This window comes from Ovis aries, chromosome 3, assembly GCF_016772045.2.
Source record: "Ovis aries strain OAR_USU_Benz2616 breed Rambouillet chromosome 3, ARS-UI_Ramb_v3.0, whole genome shotgun sequence".
Taxonomy (NCBI): Eukaryota; Metazoa; Chordata; class Mammalia; order Artiodactyla; family Bovidae; genus Ovis; species Ovis aries.
In genome coordinates this window covers 130,646,453-130,668,177 of record NC_056056.1, presented here as the reverse complement: position 1 = coordinate 130,668,177, position 21,725 = coordinate 130,646,453, and the positions used below count along the sequence as shown (strand labels likewise).

The 21,725-nt window shown below is 41.6% G+C and overlaps 1 protein-coding gene across 4 annotated transcripts in view; it reads left to right on the top strand.

The window, feature by feature from the left end:
- CEP83 (centrosomal protein 83) overlaps positions 1 to 21,725 on the top strand; it is a 141,343-nt gene that overhangs the window by 49,581 nt on the left and 70,037 nt on the right. The window lies entirely within an intron of this gene.

Here is a 21,725-nt window from a genome sequence, read left to right as displayed (position 1 = left end):
GTGACAAGCAGATTCAAGGGGTTAGATCTGATAGAGTGCCTGAAGAACTATGGACAGAGGTTTGTGACATACAGCAATTGTAAAGCAAAGGAGAAAAGGAAAGATACACTCATCTGAATGCAGAGTTCCAAAGAATAGCTTGGAGAGAAAAGAAAGCCTTCCTCAGTGATCAGTGCAAAGAAATAGAGGAAAACAATAAAATGGTAAAGACTAGAGATCTCTTCAAGAAAATTAGAGATCCCAAGGGAACATTTCATGCAAAGATGGGCTCAATAAAGGACAGAAATGGTATGGACTTAACGGAAGCAGAAGATATTAAGAAGAGGTGGCAAGAATACACAGAAGAACTGTATGGAAAAGATCTTCATGACCCAGATAATCACGATAGTGTGATCACTCACCTAGTGCCAGACATCCTGGAATGTGAAGTCAAGTGGGCCTTAGGAAGCATCACTACAAACAAAACTAGTGACGATGGAATTCCAGTTGAGCTGTTTCAAATCCTAAAAGATGATGCTGTGAAAGTGCTGCACTCAATGTGTCAGCAGATTTGGAAAACGCAGCAGTGAGAGAAATCTCACACGCTAGCAACGTAATGCTCAAAATTCTCCAAGCCAGGCTTCAGCAATACGTGAACCATGAACTTCCAGATATTCAAGCTGGTTTTATAAAAGGCAGAGGAACCAGAGATCAAATTGCCAACATCCGCTGGATCATAGAAAAAGCAAGAGAATTCCAGAAAAACATCTATTTCTACTTTATTGGCTGTGCCAAAGCCTTTGACTGTGTGGATCACAATAAACTGTGGAAAGTTCTGAAAGAGATGGGAATACCAGACCACCTGACCTGCCTCCTGAGAAATCTGTATGCAGGTCAGGAAGCAACAGTAGAACAAGACATGGAACAACAGACTGGTTCCAAATAGGAAAAGGAGTACGTCAAGGCTGTATATTGTCACCCTGCTTATTTAACTTCTATGCAGAGTATATCATGAGAAACGTTGGGCTGGAAGAAGCACACACTGTAATCAGGATTGCCAGGAGAAATATCAATAACCTCAGATATGCAGATGACACCACCCTTATGGCAGAAAGTGAAGAGGAACTCAAAAGCCTCTTGATGAAAGTGAAAGAGGAGAGTGAAAAAGTTGGTTTAAAGCTCAACATTCAGAAACCTAAGATCATGGCATCCGGTCCTGTTACTTCATGGAAAATAGATGGAGAAACAGTGGCAGACTTTGTTATTTTGGGCTCCCAAATCACTGCAGATGGTGACTGAAGCCATGAAATTGAAAGACGCTTGCTCCTTGGAAGAAAAGTTATGAGTAACGTAGACAGCAAATTAAATAGCAGAGACATTACTTTGTCAACAAAGATCTGTCTAAGACAATGGTTTTTCCAGTAGTCATGTATGGATGTGAGAATTAGACTATAAAGAAAGCTGAGCACTGAAGAATTGATGCTTTTGAACTGTGGTGTTGGAGAAGACTCCTGAGAGTCCCTTGGACTGCAAGGAGATCCAACCAGTCCATCCTAAAGGAAATCGGTCCTGAGTGTTCATTGGAGGAACTGATGCTGAAGCTGAAACTCCAATACGTTTGCCACCTGATGCAAAGAACTCACTGGAAAAGACCCTGATGCTGGGAAAGATTGAGTGCAGGAGGAGAAGGGGATGACAGAGGATGAGATGGTTGGATGGCATCACTGACTCGATGGACATGAGTTTGAATAAGCTGTGGGAGTTGGTGTAGGACAGGAGGTCTGACGTGCTGCAGTCCGTGGGGTCACAAAGAGTCAGACACGACTGAGGAAATGAACTGAAGATGGCAGGAAAATGATACTGATAGAAAAATGTCTCCACAAAGGAAAAAACAACACTGAAATCGGTCTTGTGAGGTCTCTAACTGTGGTTAAAGACTACTTCATAAGCAACTTATTAACAAGCAGACACATTAAAAAAAAACAACTATCTTCCTTCCTTCTCCCTCTTTCTCAAAGCCGACATACACCAAAGACAGAATTAGAGGGTTAAACTGATGCCAAATTAGGAGGAAATTATGCTGTGTTAGATTTTTAATGGAATTACTGCTGCTACTTGTCTCAAAACAAACCTAAAAGAATGCTTCATCATACAACCATCTATGTTTCATTACCTACATTAAGTCTATAAAAGCAAATCTTCAACACTCCAGCATTTGTTCTATTAAATATTATAATACTATACAGACCAGTTTTTTCAAAGAATGCTTTGATTTAATGGGGCAAATATCTCTGTACCAGAGATTCTTAAGAAATTAATGACAAACTGAGTAATAAATTTTGCTCTGAGCTTCCTAGCAGGCAAATAATATGGGAAACATGGGTTATACAATTTGCATTACCAGGCACAAAGAAAGCATATATATGTTTGGTAATTATCAGAAATACATAAAATGACTCCCATTTTTAAGAAAAGATTTTGTTAACATGTTACATGATAACAGTGTAATAGCTAACTTCCTCTAACCACTCATGACATCAAAGCACTGTATGAACAACTTCTATGCATTGACTCACTGTACCTTTAAAAGTATCCTGTGAACTAGGCACTATTTTCATCCCCAATGACTACAACTACACTAGTGATGCAGAATATTCTTTAAATGAATGTCTTTTATATTGTTGTTCCATGAAAGCCAAAGAGATAATAAATCTTAAATCAGAAAAGGCATTTTGTAAGTAGACAATATAGTACATGTGTATTTTTAAAATAATCATCTTTCATAAAACCTTCACTGAAGTATTTCTTGGTGATTTTACTTTGTTGAATTTACTTACCTTTACTCAACTCACAATTTGTACAGATTGCAAATATCCATTAAGCAAATAGCTAAATTGCTTCAATATTGTGTTTATGTATAGATGTTTCTTTCAGTTATTTTTGCCAGGTAGATATCACACAGAAACCAGATATGTTTATCTTGAAGAACAGAAACTTTACCAGATAAATTTTATTTATCAGCAAACATTTGGGAAGTTATCATGTGGATAAATACCTAGAGTTTTTTTTGTGTAAATGTCAGCCGACTCCGGTACTCTTGCCTAGAAAATTCCATGGATGGAGGAGCCTGGTGGGCTATAGTCCATGGGGTCGCAAAGAGTCGGACATGACTGAGCAGCTTCACTTCACTTCAAGGAACACAGGTGGCGCTAGTGGTAAGAACCTGCCTGCCGATGCAGGAGACATAAGAGATGCAGGTTCAGTCCTTAGTTTGGGAAGATCCAGTGGAGGAGGGCATGGCAACCAACTCCAGTATTCCTGCCTGGAGAATCCGCTGGTCAGGTGGTCCTGGTGGGTTACAGTTCATAGAGTTGCAAAGAGTTGGACACGAAGGAAGCGAGTTACTACACGCACACATAGGCAAGGAACACTGCAAGAAGCAATAGGAAGGCTATAGGGCGGATGATTGTATTTCAGTCTGAAAGAAGATGCTTAACATACTCCAGTCCATACGTGGAAGTGGGTCACTTTACAAGTTCCCTAGGCTCTCTAACACTGAGAGCAGTGAAGCACAGGATGAAGAGCCCTGTGTCATAGACGCTTGAAGTAGGAATTCTGCTGTGAAATGTACTGCCTCACAGTTCTGGAGGCCAGAAGTCCAAAATCAACTTGTCAGCTAGGCCATGTTGCCTCTGAAAACTGTAGGACGAATACTTCCTTGCCTTGTCCTAGCTTCTGTTGATGTGCTGACAATCCTTGGCGTTGCCTGGCAGCTTGCAGGGCTTCAGCCGCTACTTCTGTCATCATGGGATATTCTCTCTGCCCCACCCCACTCCCCACCCGCCTGTTTCTGTCTACCCGCGTCTTATAAGGACATCAGTCATATTTGATTAACGGGCCATCATACTTCAGTATTACCTTTTCATCTGCAAAACTCCTTATTTCCAAATAAGGTCACATTCTGAGGCACTGGGAATTAAAACTTGTCTTTGGAGAGGACACAACTCAGCTCACAGCAGATATGAAAGAGAACTAGACTATCAACTCTAAAATACTAAGGCTCTGTCTATCTCAGTACCTATGAAACAACAAGTGCAACATATATGAATAGAACAATTCTGACGCACTCATTTGTTTATTCATGTCATTCATATAAAAAATGCTTGCTAGGCACCATCTTAAGCACTATAGAAACACTAAAAACAATTCCTGCCCTCATGGAGTCCGTATTCAAACAGAATAAAAATTGCCATTGTTTATGAGTATCTACTATGTGCCAGACACTATACTAAAAATATACAGGTTATTTTTATCTCATCAGTCTTTAGAACAATCCCTGTTAAAAACAACATTTATGCCCTTTCAGTTCAGTTCAGTTCCTTAGTCATGTCTGACTCTTTGTGACCCCATGAATTGCAGCACGCCAGGCCTCCCTGTCCATCAACAACTCCCGAAGTTTACTCAAACTCACGTCCATCGAGTTGGTGATGCTATCCAGCCATCTCATCCTCTGTCGTCCCCTTCTCCTCCTGCCCCCAATCGCTCCCAGCATCAGGGTCTTTTCCAGTGAGTCAGCTCTTCGCGTGAGGTGGCCAAAGTATTGGAGTTTCAGCTTTAGCATCATTCCTTCCAAAGTACACCCAGGACCGATCTCCTTCAGAATGGACTGGTTGGATCTCCTTGCAGTCCAAGGGACTCGAGTCTTCTTCAACACCACAGTTCAAAAGCATGAATTCTTCGCGGCTCAGCTTTCTTCACAGTCCAACTCTCACATCCATACATGACCACTGGAAAAACCACAGCCTTGACTAGACGGACCTTTGTTGGCAAAGTAATGTCTCTGCTTTTGAATATGCTATCTAGGTTGGTCATAACTTTCCTTCCAAGGAGTAAGCATCTTTTAATTTCATGGCTGCAATCACCATCTGCAGTGATTTTGAAGCCCCCCCAAAAAAGTCTGACACTGTTTCCTCATCTATTTCCCATGAAGTGGTGGGACCAGGTGCCATGATCTTAGTTTTCTGAATGTCGAGCTTTAAACCAACTTTTTCACTCTCCTCTTTCACTTTCATCAAGAGGCTTTCGAGTTCCTCTTCACTTCCTGCCATAAGGGTGGTGTCATCTGCATATCTGAGGTTATTGATATTTTTCCGGCAATCTTGATTCCAGCTTGTGCTTCTTCCAGCCCAGCATTTCTCATGATGTATTCTGCATAGAAGTTAAATAAGCAGGATGACAATATACAGCCTTGATGTACTCTTTTCCTATTTGGAACCACTCTGTTGTTCCATGTCCAGTCTAACTGCTGCTTCCTGACCTGCATACAGATTTCTCAAGAGGCAAGTTAGGTGGTCTGGTGTTCCCATCTCTTTCAGAATTTTCCACAGTTTATTGTGATCCACACAGTCAAAGGCTTTGGCATAAAGCAGAAGTCAATGTTTTTTCTGGAATTCTCTTGCTTTTTCCATGATGTTGGCAATTTGATCTCTGGTTCCTCTGCCTTTTCTAAAATCTTTATCACATGAGAATGAGGGCATAAAAATGTAACTATTTGCTGAAGGTCATCACCTTCCTGATGAAATGACCATTTTGGGGTTATAGAAATATTCTTTTTATCTTTATTAATAATCTTTGTCTTGGAGTCTATTCTTTCTGATAGTTAATATAGCTACTGCAGTCGTTTTAGGCTATTTTGTATGTGCTTGTTACAAATAAGCATGTCTGTATTGTTCCTTTCAAGAAACAGAGTTACTACATTTTCAATGTCTGAAAACAGTAATTTGAATACCTTTGGTTTAGTGCCCACAGATTGCATTCACGTAGCACTCAATCTTTGCAAAACAAATTAATCTAACAATTGTAAAGGTTCAAATTTTATTTCCCTCTTCAACTCACATTTCTGAGGTTTTAAAATACTATACCAAGGAATGAAACAGTAAGCATGGTGGAGGCTAAAGTGGTGGTTTTCCCGACAATGGAAGATTTCAAGAAGATACGGAACAACAAACACTGCTGTCAAAGGAAGCCATGCATTTGATGACACTGGCATACTGTACTGCGTGATTTGAAAGATGGCTTTTGCCTCTATCAACCCATGCCTCCAACATTAATAAAACCTTACAGTAACAAGCACTAGAGAAGCAGAAATAAACAATTGGTGCTATTGAGTGATTGCAGGAAAATATCACAACTAATACCTACTAATTTGAAATCTGATGGGTGTTGTTACTGTGTAGCTGCTCAGTTATGTCCGACTCTCTGCTGTGCCATGGACTGCAGCATGCCAGGCTTCCTTGTCATTCACCATCTGCTGGAGCTTGTTCAAACTCAAGTCCCTTAAGTCAGTGATGCCAACTAACCATCTCATCCTCTGTCGTCCCTTTCTCCTCACAGACTTCAGTCTTTCCCAGCATCAGAGTCTTTTCCAGTGAGTTGGCTCTTTGCATCAGGTGGCCAAAGTACTGGAGCTTCAGCTTTAGCATCAGTCCCTCCAATGAATATTCAGGTTGATTTCCTTTAGTATTAACTGGTTTGATCTCCTAGCAGTCCAAGGGACTCTCAAGAGTCTTCTGCAACACCACGATTCAAAAGCATCAAGTCTTCGGTGCTCAGCCTTCTTTATGGTCCAACTCTCACATCGATACATGACTACTGGAAAAACCATAGCTTTGACAAGATGGACCTTTGTCAGCGAAGTAGTGTCTCTGCTTTTTAATACGCTGTCTAGGTTGCTCGTGACTTTTCTTCCAAGGAGCATCTTCTAATTTCATGGCTGCAGTCACCATCTGCAGCGATTTTGGAGCCCAAGAAAATAAAGTCTCTCTCAAGGTTTCTATTTTCCCCCCATCTATTCGCCATGGAGTGATGGGACCAGATGCCATGATCTTAGCTTGTTGAACATTGAGTTTTAAGCCAGTTTTTTCATTCTCTTCTTTGACTTTTATCAAGAGGATCTTTAGTTTCACTTCGCTTTCTGCTGTAAGGGTGGTGTCATCTACACATCTGAGCTAATTGATATTTCTCCCAGAAATCTTGATTCCAGCTTGTGCTTCATCCAGCCCAACATTTTGCAAGATGTACTCTGCATATAAGTTAAATAAGGGCAACAATACACAGTCTTGACGTACTCCTTTCCCTATTTGGAAACAGTCTGTTCTTCCGTGTCTTGTTCTAACTGTTGCTTCTAGAACTACATACAGGTTTCTCAGGAGGCAGATCAGGTGGTCTGATATTCCCATCTCTTTCAGAATTTTTTCAGTTTGTTGTGATCCACACAGTCAAAGACTTTGGCATAAAAGCAGAAGTATATGCTTTTCTGGAACTCTCTTGCTTTTTCGAAGATCCGATGGATGCTGGCAATTTGATCTCTGGTTCCTCTGCCTTTTCTAAATCCAGCTTGAACATCTGAAAGTTCATGGTTCACGTACTGTTGAAGCCTGGCTTGGAGAATTTTGAGCATTGCTTAACTTGTGTGTGAGATGAGTGCAGCTGTGCAGTAGTTTGAGCATTCTTTGGCATTGCCTTTCTTTGGGATTGGAATGAAAATGGAACTTTTCCAGTCCTGTGGCCACTGCTGAGTGACATATTGAGTGCAGCGCTTTCACAGTACCATCTTTTAGGATTTGAAATAGCTCAACTGGAATTCCATCACCTCCACTAGCTTTGTTCGTAGTGATGCTTCCTAAGGCCCACTTGACTTCACATTCCAGGATGTCTGGCTCTAGGCGAGTGGTCACACCATTGTGGTGATCTGGCTCATGAACATCTTTTTTGTACAGTTCTTCTGTGTATTCTTGCCGCCTCTTCTTAATATCTTCTGCTTCTGTTAGATCCACACCACTTCTGTCCTTTATTGTGCCCATCTTTGCCTAAAATGTTCCCTTGGTATCTCGAATTGTCTTGAAGAGGTCTCTAGTCTTTCCCATTCTGTTGTTTTCCTCTGTTTCTTTGCATTGATCACTGAGGAAGGCTTTCTTATCTCTCCTTGCTATTCTTTGGGACTCTGCATTCAAATGGGTATATGTTTCCTTTTCTCCTTTGCCTTTCACTTCTTTTCTTTTCACAGCTATTTGTAAGGCCTCCTCAGACAACCATTTTGCCTTTTTGCATTTCTTTCTCTTGGGAATGGTCTTGATCCCTGTCTCCTGTACAGTGTCACGAACCTCCATCCATAGTTCTCAGGCACTCTGTCTATCAGATCTAATCCCTTGAATCTATTTCTCACCTCCACTGTATAAACGTAAGGGATTTGATTTAGGTCATACCTGAGTGGTCTAGTGCTTTTCCCTACGTTCTTCAATTTAAGTCTGAATTTGGCCATAAGGAGTTCATGATCTGAGCCACAGTCAGCTCCCGGTCTTGTTTTTGTTGACTGTATAGAGCTTCTCCACTTTGGCTATGAAGAATATAATCAGTCTGATTTCAGTATTGACCATCTGGTGATGTTCATGTGTAGTCTTTTGTGTTGTTGGAAAAGGGTGTTTGCTATGACTAGTACGTTCTCTTGGCAAAACTCTTAGCCTTTGCCCTGCTTCATTCTGTACGCCAAGGCCAAATTTGCCTGTTACTCCAGGTATCTCTTGACTTCCTATTTTTGCATTCCAGTCCCCTATAGTGAAAAGGACATCTTCTTTTGGGTATTAGTTGAACGTCTTGAATGTCTTCATAGAATGGTTTAACTTCAGCTTCTTCAGCATTACTGATCTGGCGCACAGATTTGGATTACTGGGATACTGAATGGTTTGCCTTGGAAACGAACAGAAATCATTCTGATGTTTTTGAGATTGCATCCAAGTACTGCATTTTGGACTCTCTTGTTGACTATGATGACTACTCCATTTCATCTAAGGGGTTCTTGCCCACAGTAGTAGATACAGTGGTCATCTGAGTTAAATTCACCCATTCCAGTCCATTTTAGTTCACTGAGTCGTACAATATCGATGTTCACCCTTGCCATCACCTGTTCGACCACTTCCAATTTGCCTTGATTCATGGACCTGACATTTCAGGTTCCTATGCGGTATTGCTCTTTACAGCATTAGACTTTATTTCCATCACCAGTCACATGCACAACTGGGTGTTGTTTTTGACATCTTAAGGACTTAAAAATTTCATCTAATACAGAAATACTGGTGAGAATTTTTTCAGCCTCTGTTATTTATTTGTTTGACTGCAGTGACTTTTCATTGCTTAGTGCAGGCTTTGTCTGCTTGCAGAGAGCAGGGGTGATTTTCGGTTGCAGTGCTTGGACTTCTCATTGTGGTGGCTTCTCATTTTGGTGGCTTCTCTTGTTGTGGAGCACAAGCTCTGGGCACATGGGGCTCAGTAGTTGTGGCCTGCAGGCTCTAGACCTCAGGCTCAGTATTTGTAATGCATGGGCTTAGTTGCTCCACGGCATGTGGAATATTCCTGGAATAGGGCTCGAACCCGTGTCCCTTGCCTTGACAAGCAGATTCTTTTCCATTGCACCACCAGGGAAGTGGTGTCCTTTATTGAACCCATCTTTGCAAGGGAACATTTCATGCAAAGATGGGCTCAATAAAGGACAGAAATGGTATGGACCTAACAGAAGCAGAAGACATTAAGAAGAGATAGTAAGAATACACAGAAGAACTGTACAAAAAAGATCTTCACGACCCAGATAATCACAGTGGTGTGATCACTCACCTAGAGCCAGACACCCTGGAATGTGAAGTCAAGTGGGCCTTAGAAAGCATCACTACGAACAAAGCTAGTGGAGGTGATGGAATTCCAGTTGAGCTATTTCAAATCCTGAAAGATGATGCTGTGAAAGTGCTGCACTCAATATGCCAGCAAATGTGGAAAACTCAGCAGTGGCCACAGGACTGGAAAAGGTCCGTTTTCATTCCAATCCCAAAGAAAGGCAATGCCAAGGAATGATCAAACTACCACATAATTGCACTCATTTCATATGCTAGTAAAGTAATGCTCAAAATTCTCCAAACCAGGCTTCAGCAATATGTGAACCGTGAACTTCCTGATGTTCAAGCTGGTTTTAGAAAAGGCAGAGGAACCAGAGATCAAATTGCCAACATCTGCTGGATCATGGAAAAAGCAAGAGAGTTCCAGAAAAACATCTATTTCTGCTTTATTGACTATGCTAAAGCTATGCCAAAGCTTTGACTGTGTGGCTCACAATAAACTGTGGAAAGTTCTGAGAGAGATGGGAATACCTGACCACCTGACCTGCCTCTTGAGAAATCTGTATGCAAGTCAGGAAGCAACAGTTAGAACTGGACATGGAACAACAGACTGGTTTCAAATTCGAAAAGGAGTACGTCAAGGCTGTATATTGTCACCCTGCTTATGTAACTTATATGCAGAGTACATCATGAGAAACGCTGGACTGGAAGAAACACAGCTGGAATGAAGATTGCCGGGAGAAATATCAATCACCTCAGATATGCAGATGACACCACCCTTATGGCAGAAAGTGAAGAGGAGCTAAAAAGCCTCTTGATGAAAGTGAAAGAGAAGAGTGAAAAAGTTGGCTTAAAGCTCAACATTCAGAAAACGAAGGTCATGGCATCCGGTCCCATCACTCCGTGGGAAATAGATGGGGAAACAGTGGAAACAGTGTGAGACTTAATTTTTTTGGGCTCCAAAATCACTGCAGATGGTGACTGAAGCCATGAAATTAAAAGACGCTTACTTCTTGGAAGAAAAGTTATGACCAGCCTAGATAGCACATTCAAAAGCAGAGACATTACTTTGCCAATTAATGTCCGTCTAGTCAAGGCTATGGTTTTTCCAGTGGTCATGTATGGGTGTGAGAGTTGGACTGTGAAGAAGGCTGAGTGCCGAAGAATTAAAGCTTTTAAACTGTGGCGTTGGAAAAGTCTTTTTGAGAGTCCCTTGGACTGCAAGGAGATCCAACCAGTCCATTCTGAAGAAGATCAGCCCTGGGATTTCTTTGGAAGGAATGATGCTAAAGCTGAAACTCCAGTACTTTGGCCACCTCATGCGAAGAGTTCACTCATTGGAAAAGACTCTGATGCTAGGAGGGATTGGGGGCAGGAGGAGAAGGGGACGACCGAGGATGAGACGGCTGGATGGCATCACAGACTCGATGGACGTGAATCTGAGCGAACTCCGGGAGTTGGTGATGGACAGGGAGGCCTGGCGTGCTGCGATTCATGGGGTAACAAAGAGTAGGACACGACTGAGCGACTGAACTGAACCAGGGAAGTCCTCAACTTTTATATATATAAAAGAAATGGTGTTTAAAGATACTTCTGTTGAGCTTTGAATTCTGGGTTGACAGTTTTTCCCTTAATACTTTAACATGTTTCTCTTCTGTCTTCTCACTTAAGTGTTACCTAAGACACTTTTGCTGTCATTTTTATCTTTGTTCTGTTTATCTAATGTATCTTTTTTCTTGTCAGCTCTTAAATTTTTTTCTTTATTGCTATTTTTCAATGATCTGGTTGACTTCCCATTGGACATTCCTTCATGTTTCTGGTTCCGAGGTTTATTGAGCTTCTTGGGTCTGTGACTTTATAGTTTTCATCAAATTTAGAAAAATTTTAGATACTGCTTTTCGAAATATTTTTTTCTGACTCCTATTTGATTTCCTTTGTGAACTGCTTTTAGTCCTCTTAAAGTTCTCCCGTAATGCACTGATGTCTTTATCTTTCATCTTTCTTGTCTCTCTGTTTCATTTTGGATAGTTTCAGTTTCCATGTCTTTCAAGTTCTCTGATCTTTTTTACTGCAGTGTCTAATCTGCTAGTAATTTCATAGTGCATTTTGTGTCCCAGAATTCGTAGTTTTTATCCTGAAGTCCAATTTTGATCCTTTTCATGTTTTCCTTGATATGTTTATTCTCTATTGCAAATTTATGTGGAATTCAGTTATAATGACTGTTTTAATGTCTTTGCTGATTTTAAGATCTGTATCACTCTGGGTTGTTTTGATTGGCTTTCTTTTCCTATTGTAGGTATTATTAGACTGGTGCAAAAGTAATTGCGGTTTTGCACTGTTGCATTTGCTGTTTGATATTGGAGTACATTCTTAAATGTGGTTATGTTATACATTATTGTGCATTTCTTGCTTAATGTTTATTTTAATGAATTATTGCTTGCTGTTTATTTTATATGTATTTTAGACTATGGAAATAATGTTAGACAAAAACAAATTCCAGTGATTTTCTTATTCAAGTTCAAAATGGGTCATAAGCAGTGGAGATAGGTCACAACATCAACAATGCATTTGGCCCAGGAACTGCTAATGAACATGTAGTGAAGCAGTGATTCAAGAAGTCTTGCAAAGATAATTAGCCTCTTGAAGATGAGGAGAGTAGTGGTCAGCCATTGGAAGTTGACCAACAGCCAGATGAGAGAATCATCCAAGCTGATCCTCTTACAACTACACGAGAAGTTGCCCGAGAACTTAGCATCGCCCATTCTTTGGTCGTTTGGCATTTGAAGCAGACTGGAAAGGTGAAAAAGCTTGGTAAGTGGGTGCCTCATGAGCTGACTGTAGATCAAAAAAATTGTCTTGAAGTGTCATGTTCTCTTGTTCTAGACAGCAACGAACTATTTCTTGATCAGATTGTGACGTGCAATGAAAACTGGATTGTATACCTCAGTTGGTGATGACCAGCTCAGCAGTTGGACTGAGAAGAAGCTCTAAAGTCCCTTCCAAAGCCAAACTTGCACCAAGAAAAGGGTCATGGTCACTGTTTAGGGGTCTGCTGCTAGTCTGATTCACTACAGCTTTCTAAATCCCAGCAAAACCATTACTTCTGAGAAGTATGCTGAACAAGTTGCTGAGATGCACCAAAAACTGCGGTGCCTGCAGCCTGCATTGGTCAACAGAAAGGGCCCAGTTCTTCTCTGTGACAGTGCCCAATCACATGTTGTACAACCAGTGCTTCAAAAGTTGAACAACCTGGGCTACTAAATTTTGCCTCATCTGTACCTATATTCACACGACCTCTTGCCAACTGACTACCACTTCTTTAAGCATCTTGACAACTTTTTGCAGGGAAAATGCTTCCACAACCAGCAGGACGCAGAAGATGCTTTCCAAGAGTTCATCGAATCCTGAAGCACTGATTTTTTTTTTGCTGCAGGAATAAGTATTTCTCGTTGGCAAAAGTATGTTGATTGTAATGGTTCCTGTTTTAATTAATAAAGACGTGTTTGTGCCTTGTTATACTGATTTAAAATTCAGGGTCCAAAACCACAATTACTATTGCACCAACCTAGTGTGGTTTTTCAGGCTTCTTTACATGTCTGCTAAATTTAAAAATATTTTTTATTTGTATTTAAGTTCCACGTGTACAACATTATGGTTCAACATCTGTTTACACTACAAAGTTATTACCCCCCGCAAGTCTAGTTACCATTCATCATCATACAGTTGATCCCCTTCGTCCAAATCACCCATCTTCCAACCCCTTTCTTTTCTGGTAACTAGTAATCTGTTCTTTGAATCTGTTTTTGTTTTGTTTATCCATTGGTATAATCCAAGTCTATGCCCCAACCAGTAACGCTGAAGAAGCTGAAGTTGAACGGTTCTATGAAGACCTACAAGACATTTTAGAACTAACACCCCAAAAAGATGTCCTTTTCATTATAGGGGACTGGAATGCAAAAGTAGGAAGTCAAGAAACACCTGAAGTAACAGGCAAATTTGGCCTTGGAATGCGGAATGAAGCAGGGCAAAGACTAATAGAGTTTTGCCAAGAAAATGCACTGGTCATAGCAAATACCTTTCTCCAACAACACAAGAGAAGACTCCACACATGGATATCACCAGATAGTCAACACTGAAATCAGAATGATTATATTCTCTGCAGCCAAAGATGGAAAAGCCCTATACAGTCAACAAAAACAAGACCAGGACCTGACTGTGGCTCAGATCATGAACTCCTTATTACCAAATTCAGACTGAAATTGAAGAAAGTAGGGAAAACCGCTAGACCATTCAGGTATGACCTCAATTGAATCCCTTATGATTATACAGTGGAAGTGAGAAATAGATTTAAGGGACTAGATCTGATAGATAGAGTGCCTGATGAACTATGGACAGAGGTTTGTGACATTGTACAGGAGACAGGGATCGAGACCATCCCCATGGAAAAGAAATGCAAAAAAGCAAACTGGCTGTCTGGGGAGGCCTTACAAATAGCTGTGAAAAGAAGCGAAACGAAAAGCCAAGGAGAAAAGGAAAGATATAAGCATCTGAATGCAGAGTTCCAAAGAATAGCAAGAAGAGATAAGAAGCCTTCTTCAGTGATCAATGCAAAGAAGTAGAGGAAAACAACAGAATAGGAAAGACTAGAGATCTCTTCAAGACAATTAGAGATACCAAGGGAACATCTTATGCAAAGATGGGCTCAATAAAGGACAGAAATGGTATGGACCTAACAGAAGCAGAAGACATTAAGAAGAGATAGCAAGAATACACGGAAGAACTGTACAAAAAGGATCTTCACGACCTGGTTAATCATGATGGTGTGATCACTCATCTAGAGCCAGACATCCTGGAATGTGAAGTCAAGTGGGCCTTAGAAAGCATCACTACGAACAAAGCTAGTGGAGGTGATGGAATTCCAGTTGAGCTATTTCAAATCCTGAAAGATGATGCTGTGAAAGTGCTGCACTCAATATGCCAGCAAATGTGGAAAACTCAGCAGTGGTCACAGGACTGGAAAAGGTCAGTGTTCATTCCAATTCCAAAGAAAGGCAATGCCAAAGAATGCTCAAACTACCGCACAGCTGCACTCATCTCACACGCTAGTAAAGTAATGCTCAAAAATCTCCAAGCCAGGCTTCAGCAATATGTGAACCGTGAACTCCCTGATGTTCAAGCTGGCTTTAGGAAAGGCAGAGGAACCAGAGATCAAATTGCGAACATCTGCTGGATCATGGAAACAGCAAGAGAGTTCCAGAAAAACATCTATTTCTGCTTTATTGACTATACCAAAGCCTTTGACTGTGTGGATCACAATAAGCTGTGGAAAATTCTGAAAGAGATGGGAATATCAGACCACCTAACCTGCCTCTTGAGAAATCTGTATGCGGGTCAGGAGGCAACAGTTAGAACTGGACATGGAACAACAGACTGGTTTCAAATTCGAAAAGGAGTACGTCAAGGCTGTATATTGTCACCCTGCTTATTTAACATCAATGCAGAGTACATCATGAGAAACGCTGGACTGGAAGAAACACAAGCTGGAATCAAGATTGCCGGGAGAAATATCAATAACTTCAGATATGCAGATGACACCACCCTTATGGCAGAAAGTGAAGAGGAGCTAAAAGCCTCTTGATGAAAGTGAAAGAGAAGAGTGAAAAAGTTGGCTTAAAGCTCAACATTCAGAAAACGAAGATCATGGCATCCGGTCCCATCACTTCATGGAAAGTAGATGGGGAAACAGTGAAACAGTGTCAGACTTTATTTTTTTGGGGCTCCAAAATCACTGCAGATGGTGACTGAAGCCATGAAATTAAAAGATGCTTACTCCTTGGAAGAAAAGTTATGACCAACCTAGATAGCATATTCAAAAGCAGAGACATTACTTTGCCGACTAAGGTCCGTCTAGTCAAGGCTATGGTTTTTCCAGTGGTCATGTATGGGTGTGAGAGTTGGACTGTGAAGAAGGCTGAGTGCCGAAGAATTAATGCTTTTAAACTGTGGTGTTGGAAAAGACTCTTGAGAGTCCCTTGGACTGCAAGGAGATCCAACCAGTCCATTCTGAAGGAGATCAGCCCTGGGATTTCTTTGGAAGGACTGATGCTAAAGCTGAAGCTCCAGTACTTTGGCCACCTCCAAAGAGTTGACTCGTTGGAAAAGACTCTGATGCTGGGAGTGATTAGGGGCAGCAGTAGAAGGGGATGCTGAGGACAAGATGGCTGGATGGCATCACCTACTCTATGGTCATGAGTCTGAGTGAACTCCGGGAGTTGGTGATGGACAGGGAGGCCTGGTGTACTGCGATTCATGGGGTCGCAAAGAGTCGGACACGACTGAGCGACTGAACTGAACTGAACTTGGGTAGCATGCATATTTTAACTATTATTTCAATCCATGAGCATGACATATCTTTCCATTTTTTAGTATCTTCAGTTTTTCTCATCTTTGCCTTACAGTTTTCAGTGTACAGGTTTTTCAACCCCTTGGTAAAATTTATTCTTAGGTCTTTTGCCTGGTAAAAATTTACTGGTTGCTAGACAGTATAAATTTTATTTTGTTGAATGCTAGATATTTTTGTATTCTGGTAAATATTCTTGATCTTTGTTTTGGGACACAGTTCTTTGGAAACAGTTTTGTCATTCTGGGTCTTGCCCTTAATATTTGTTAAGGGAGAGAAGTTTAGTGTTTAGTGCTGACTATTTGTCACTGCTGAGACTCTTCTGAGTACTCTGCTCATCTCTCTGTGAAATGAAGTTTTAAATGTGCCTTCTGGGAAAGGGAACTCTACACAATCTCTGAGTACTCATTCTTCTAATCCTTTCAGGTGGGTTTCTTCCTGACCTTAGGAATTTTCCTCACATGCATGTACTGATCAATACTGAGTGAGTCGAGAGGGTCATTTTGCAGAGCTCCATCATTTTCTTTCCCTGCTACCCTCTTCTCTGTTACTCAGTCGTTGACTCTAGCTACACTAGTCTCCCTGGAGTCTTGCTTCTGTCTCCTTAAGTTGGGGTCCATCAGACTCTTCCTATGTCACAGCCTGGAAGCTTTTACCAAAGCTCAGCTTCTGTGTTTTCTGTCTCTTGGGGATATCTGTTGCTTCATCATGTCCAGCGTCTTGAAAACCATTGTTTGATTTTTGTTCAGTCTTTTGTTTGTTTCAGACAAGGGAGTAAAGTTGGTCTCTATTCCATCTGCTGGAAGTGAAAGGACTTTTGTTTTAATTAACTTTTAATTATAGAAATCTGAAGCAACTACAAAAATATAGAGATTGGGATGATGCATCCCCATATACCCATCACTGATTACAGATGTAAGCATCTGTAATTACCCTCTCAGAGCCAGTGTTGTGTTGTCTTCTAACATTTTTCCTCTCTCTCTCAACCCTTCTGAATTATTTTGAACCTAATCATATCATCTCAACCCCAGATATGTTAGTACATATCTCTGTTATATACCCGAGCAGTTCCTCAGAGGTGTAGCCACAATACTATTTCCATACCTAAAAGTGCTTATTTCTTAGAACCTTTTAATGTTATGTTTTCTTTATGATATTCCCAGTAGTCTCACAGTTTTGCTTTCTTGTTTTTAAAGTTGGTTTGTTTGAAAAAGGATACAAATAAAATTTGCATATTCTTTTTAAATTATTGGGCTAGCCAAAAAGTTCATTTGAGTTTTTCTGTTACAACTTACAGAAAAACCTGAATGACCTTTTTGCCCAGCCCTACAGCAAGATGTTGGGAGGGGTGAAATTGCATTTAGAAGCAAACCCCATACCTGCCAGAGATGCTCAGAGGGCTCAAACAAACCCCAGGACCCAGATACTGAGACAGAACTGTGTTTGAGTGTCTCCTGCAGAGGTCCAGGTCAGCAGTGGACTGCCGCAGAGGCAGGGGCTCTGGGTGCAGCAGACCTGGGTGTGGCAGAAGCCGTCTTGGAGGAGGTCACCATTAACCCCACCATAGAGCCTCCAGATCTTACACAGGATTGGGAAAACAGATTCTTGGAGGGCACAAAGAGAAACTTGTGTGCACCAGGACCCAGGAGAAAGGAGCAGTGACTTCACAAGAGACTGACTCAGACTTACCTGTGAGTGTCCAGGAGTTTCTGGCAGAGGCTTGGGTCGGTGGCAGCCTACTGCAGGGTTGGGGGCACTGAGTGTAACAGTGCATGCATGGGACCTTTTGAAGGAGGTCACCATTATCTTCATTATCTCCACCATAGTTTGGCCCCAGGTAAATAACAGGGAAAGAACACAGCTCCACCCATCAACAGAAAATTGGATTAAAGATATACTGAGTGTGGCCCCGCCCATCAGAATAAGACCCAGTTTCTCCCTCAGTCAGTCTCTCCCATCAGGAAGCTTCCACACGCCTCTTATCTTTCTCCATCAGAGGGCAGACAGACTGAAAACCACAATCATAGAAAACTAACCACTCTCATCACATGAACCACAGCCTTGTCTAACTCAATGAAACTATGAGCCATGCCGTTTAGGGCTACCCATCCAAGATGGACAGGGCATGGTGGGAAATTCTGACAAAACGTGGTCCACTGGAGAAGGGATGGCAAACCACTTCAGTATTCTTGCCTTGAGAACCCCATGAACAGTTTGAAAAGGCAGAAAGATAGGACACTGAAAAATGAACTCCCCAGGTCAATAGGTGCCCAATATGCTACTGGAGATCACTGGAGAAATAACTCTAGAAAGAATGAAGAGATGGAGTCAAGGTAAAAACAGCACCCAGTTGTGGATGTGACTGGTGATGGAAGGAAAGTACAATGCTGTAAAGGGCAATATTGCATAGGAACCTGGAATGTTAGTTCCATGCTGCTCCTGCAGCAATCGAGGCAAATTGGAAGTGATCAAACAGGAGATGGCAAGAGTAAAGGTCGACATTTTAGGAATCAGCGAACTAAATGGCCTGGAATGGGTGAATTTAACTCAGATGACCATTATATCTACGACTGTGGGCAAGAATCCCTTAGAAGAAATGTAGTAGTCATCATAGTCAAGGAAAGACTTCGAAATGCAGTACTTGGATGCAGTCTCTAAACCGACAGATATCTCTATTCGTTTCCAAGGAAAACCATTCAATATCACAGTAACCCAAATCTGTGCCCACCAGTAATGCTGAAAAAGCTGAAGTTGAATGGTTCTATGAAGACCTACAAGACATTCTACAACTAATACCCCCCAAAAGATGTCCTTTTCATTATAGGGGACTTGAATGTAAAAGTAGGAAGTTAAGAGATACCTGGAGTAACAGGCAAATTTGGCCTTGGGGTACAGAATGAAGCAGGGCAAAGGCTCATGGAGCTTTGCCAAGAGAACACACTGGTCATAGCAAACACCTTTTTCCAACAACACAAGTGAAGACTCTACACATGGACATCACCAGATGGTCAATACCAAAATCAAATTGATTATATTCTTCGTAGCCAAAGTGGAGAAGCTCTCTACAGTCAGCAAAAACAAGACTGGGAGCTGACTGTGGCTCAGATCATGAACTCCTTATTACCAAATTCAGACTTAAATTGAAGAAAGTGGGGAAAACCACTAGACCGCTCAGGTATGACGTAAATCAAATCCCTTATGATTATACAGTGGAGGTGAGAAATAGATTCAAGGGATTAGATCTGATAGAGTGCCTGAGAACTATGGATGGAGGTTTGTGATGCTGTACAGGAGACAAGGATCAAGACCATTCCAAAGTTGAGTTCAGTCGCTCAGTCGTGTCTGACTCTTTGCGACCCCATGAATTGCAGCACGCAAGGCCTCCCTGTCCATCACCAACTCCCGGAGTTCACTCAGACTCATGTCCATCGAGTCAGTAATGCCATCCAGCCATCTCATCCTCTGTCATCCCCTTATCCTCCTGCCCCAAATCCCTCCCAGCATCAGAGTCTTCTCTTCTGGGTCAACTCTTCTCATGAGGTGGCCAAAGTACTGGAGTTTCAGCTTAAGCATCATTCATTCCAAAGAACACCCAGGGCCAGTCTCCTTCAGAATGGACTGGTTGGATCTCCTTGCAGTCCAAGGGACTCTCAAGAGTCTTCTCCAACACTATGGTTCAAAAGCATCAATTCTTCAGCACTCAGCCTTCTTCACAGTCCAACTCTCACATCCATACATGACCACAGGAAAAACCATAGCCTTGACTAGACGGACCTTAGTCAGCAAACTAATGTCTCTGCTTTTTAATATGCTGTCTAGGTTGGTCATAACTTTTCTTCCAAGGAGTAAGCATCTTTTAATTTCATGGCTGCAATCACCATCTGCAGTGATTTTGGAGCCCAAAAAAGTAAAGTCTGACACTGTTTCCCCGTGATTTAAAGACTCTGATGCTGGGAGGGATTGGGGGCAGGAGGAGAAGGGGACGACCCAGGATGAGATGGCTGGATGGCATCATGGACTCGATGGACGCAAGTCTGAGTGAACTCCGGGAGATGGTGATGGACAGGGAGGCCTGGTGTGCTGCGATTCATGGGGTTGCAAAGAGTCGGACACTACTCAGCAACTGAACTGAATGGGACCAGATGCCATGATCTTCGTTTTCTGAATGTTGAGCTTTAAGCCAACTTTTTTAGACTCTGCTTTCACTTTCATCAGGAGACTTTATAGTTCCTCTTCACTCTCTGCAATAAGGGTGGTGTCATCTGCATATCTGAGGTGATTGATATTTTTCCCGACAATCTTCATTCCAGCTTGTGCTTCTTCCAGTCCAGCATTTCTCATGATGTACTCTGCATATAAGTTAAATAAGCAGGGTGACAGTATACAGCCTTGACAGACTCCTTTTCCTATTTGGAACCAGTCTGTTGTTCCATGTCCAGTTCTAACTGTTGCTTCCTGACCTGCATATAGGTTTCTCAGGAGGCAGGTCAGGTGGTCTGGCATTCCCATCTCTTTAAGATTTTTCCACAGTTTATTGTGATCCACACAGTCAAAAGGCTTTGGCCTAGTCAATAAAGCAGAAATAGATGTTTTTCTGGAACTCTCTTGCTGTTTCCATGATCTAGCAGATGTTGACAGTTTGATCTCTGGTTCCTCTGCCTTTTCTAAAACCAGCTTGAACATCAGGGAGTTCACGGTTCATGTATTGCTGAAGCCTGGCTTGGAGAATTTTGAGCATTGCTTTACTAGTGTGTGAGATGAGTGCAGCTGTGCGGTATTGTGAGCATTCTTTGGCATTGCCTTTCATTGGGATTGGAATGAGCACTGACCTTTTCCAGTCCTGTGGCCACTGCTGAGTTTTCCACATTTGCTGGCATATTGAGTGCAGCACTTTCACAGCATCATCTTTCAGGATTTGAAATAGCTCAACTGGAATTCCATCACCTCCACTAGCTTTGTTCGTAGTGATGCTTTCTAAGGCCCACTTGACTTCACATTCCAGGATGTCTGGCTCTAGATGAGTGATCACACTATTGTGATTATCTTGGTTGTGAATATCTTCTTTGTACAGTTCTTCTGTGTATTCTTGCCACCTCTTCTTAATATCTTCTGCTTCTGTTAGGTCCATACCATTTCTGTCCTTTATTGAGCCCATCGTTGCATGAGATGTTCCCTTGGTATCTCTAATTGTCTTGAAGAGATCTCTAGTCTTTCCTATTCTGTTGTTTTCCTCTACTTCTTTGCATTGATCACTGAAGAAGGCTTTCTTATCTCTTCTTGCTATTCTTTGGAACTCTGCATTCAGATGCTTATATCTTTACTTTTTTCCTTTGCTTTTTGCTTCTCTTCTATTCAGAGCTATTTGTAAGGCCACCTCAGACAGCCATTTTGCTTTTTGCATTTCTTTTCCATGGGGATGGTCTTGATCCCTGTCTCCTGTACAGTGTCACAGACCTCCGTCCATAGTTCATCAGGCACTCTATCTATCAGATCTAGTCCCTTAAATCTATTTCTCACTTCCACTGTATAATCATAAGGTATTTGATTTAGGTCATACCTGAATGGTCTAATGGTTTTCCATACTTTCTTCAATTTAAGTCTGAATTTGGCAATAAGGAGTTAATGATCTGAGCCACAGTCAGCTCCTGGTCTTGTTGTTTTTGACTGTATAGAGCTTTTCCATC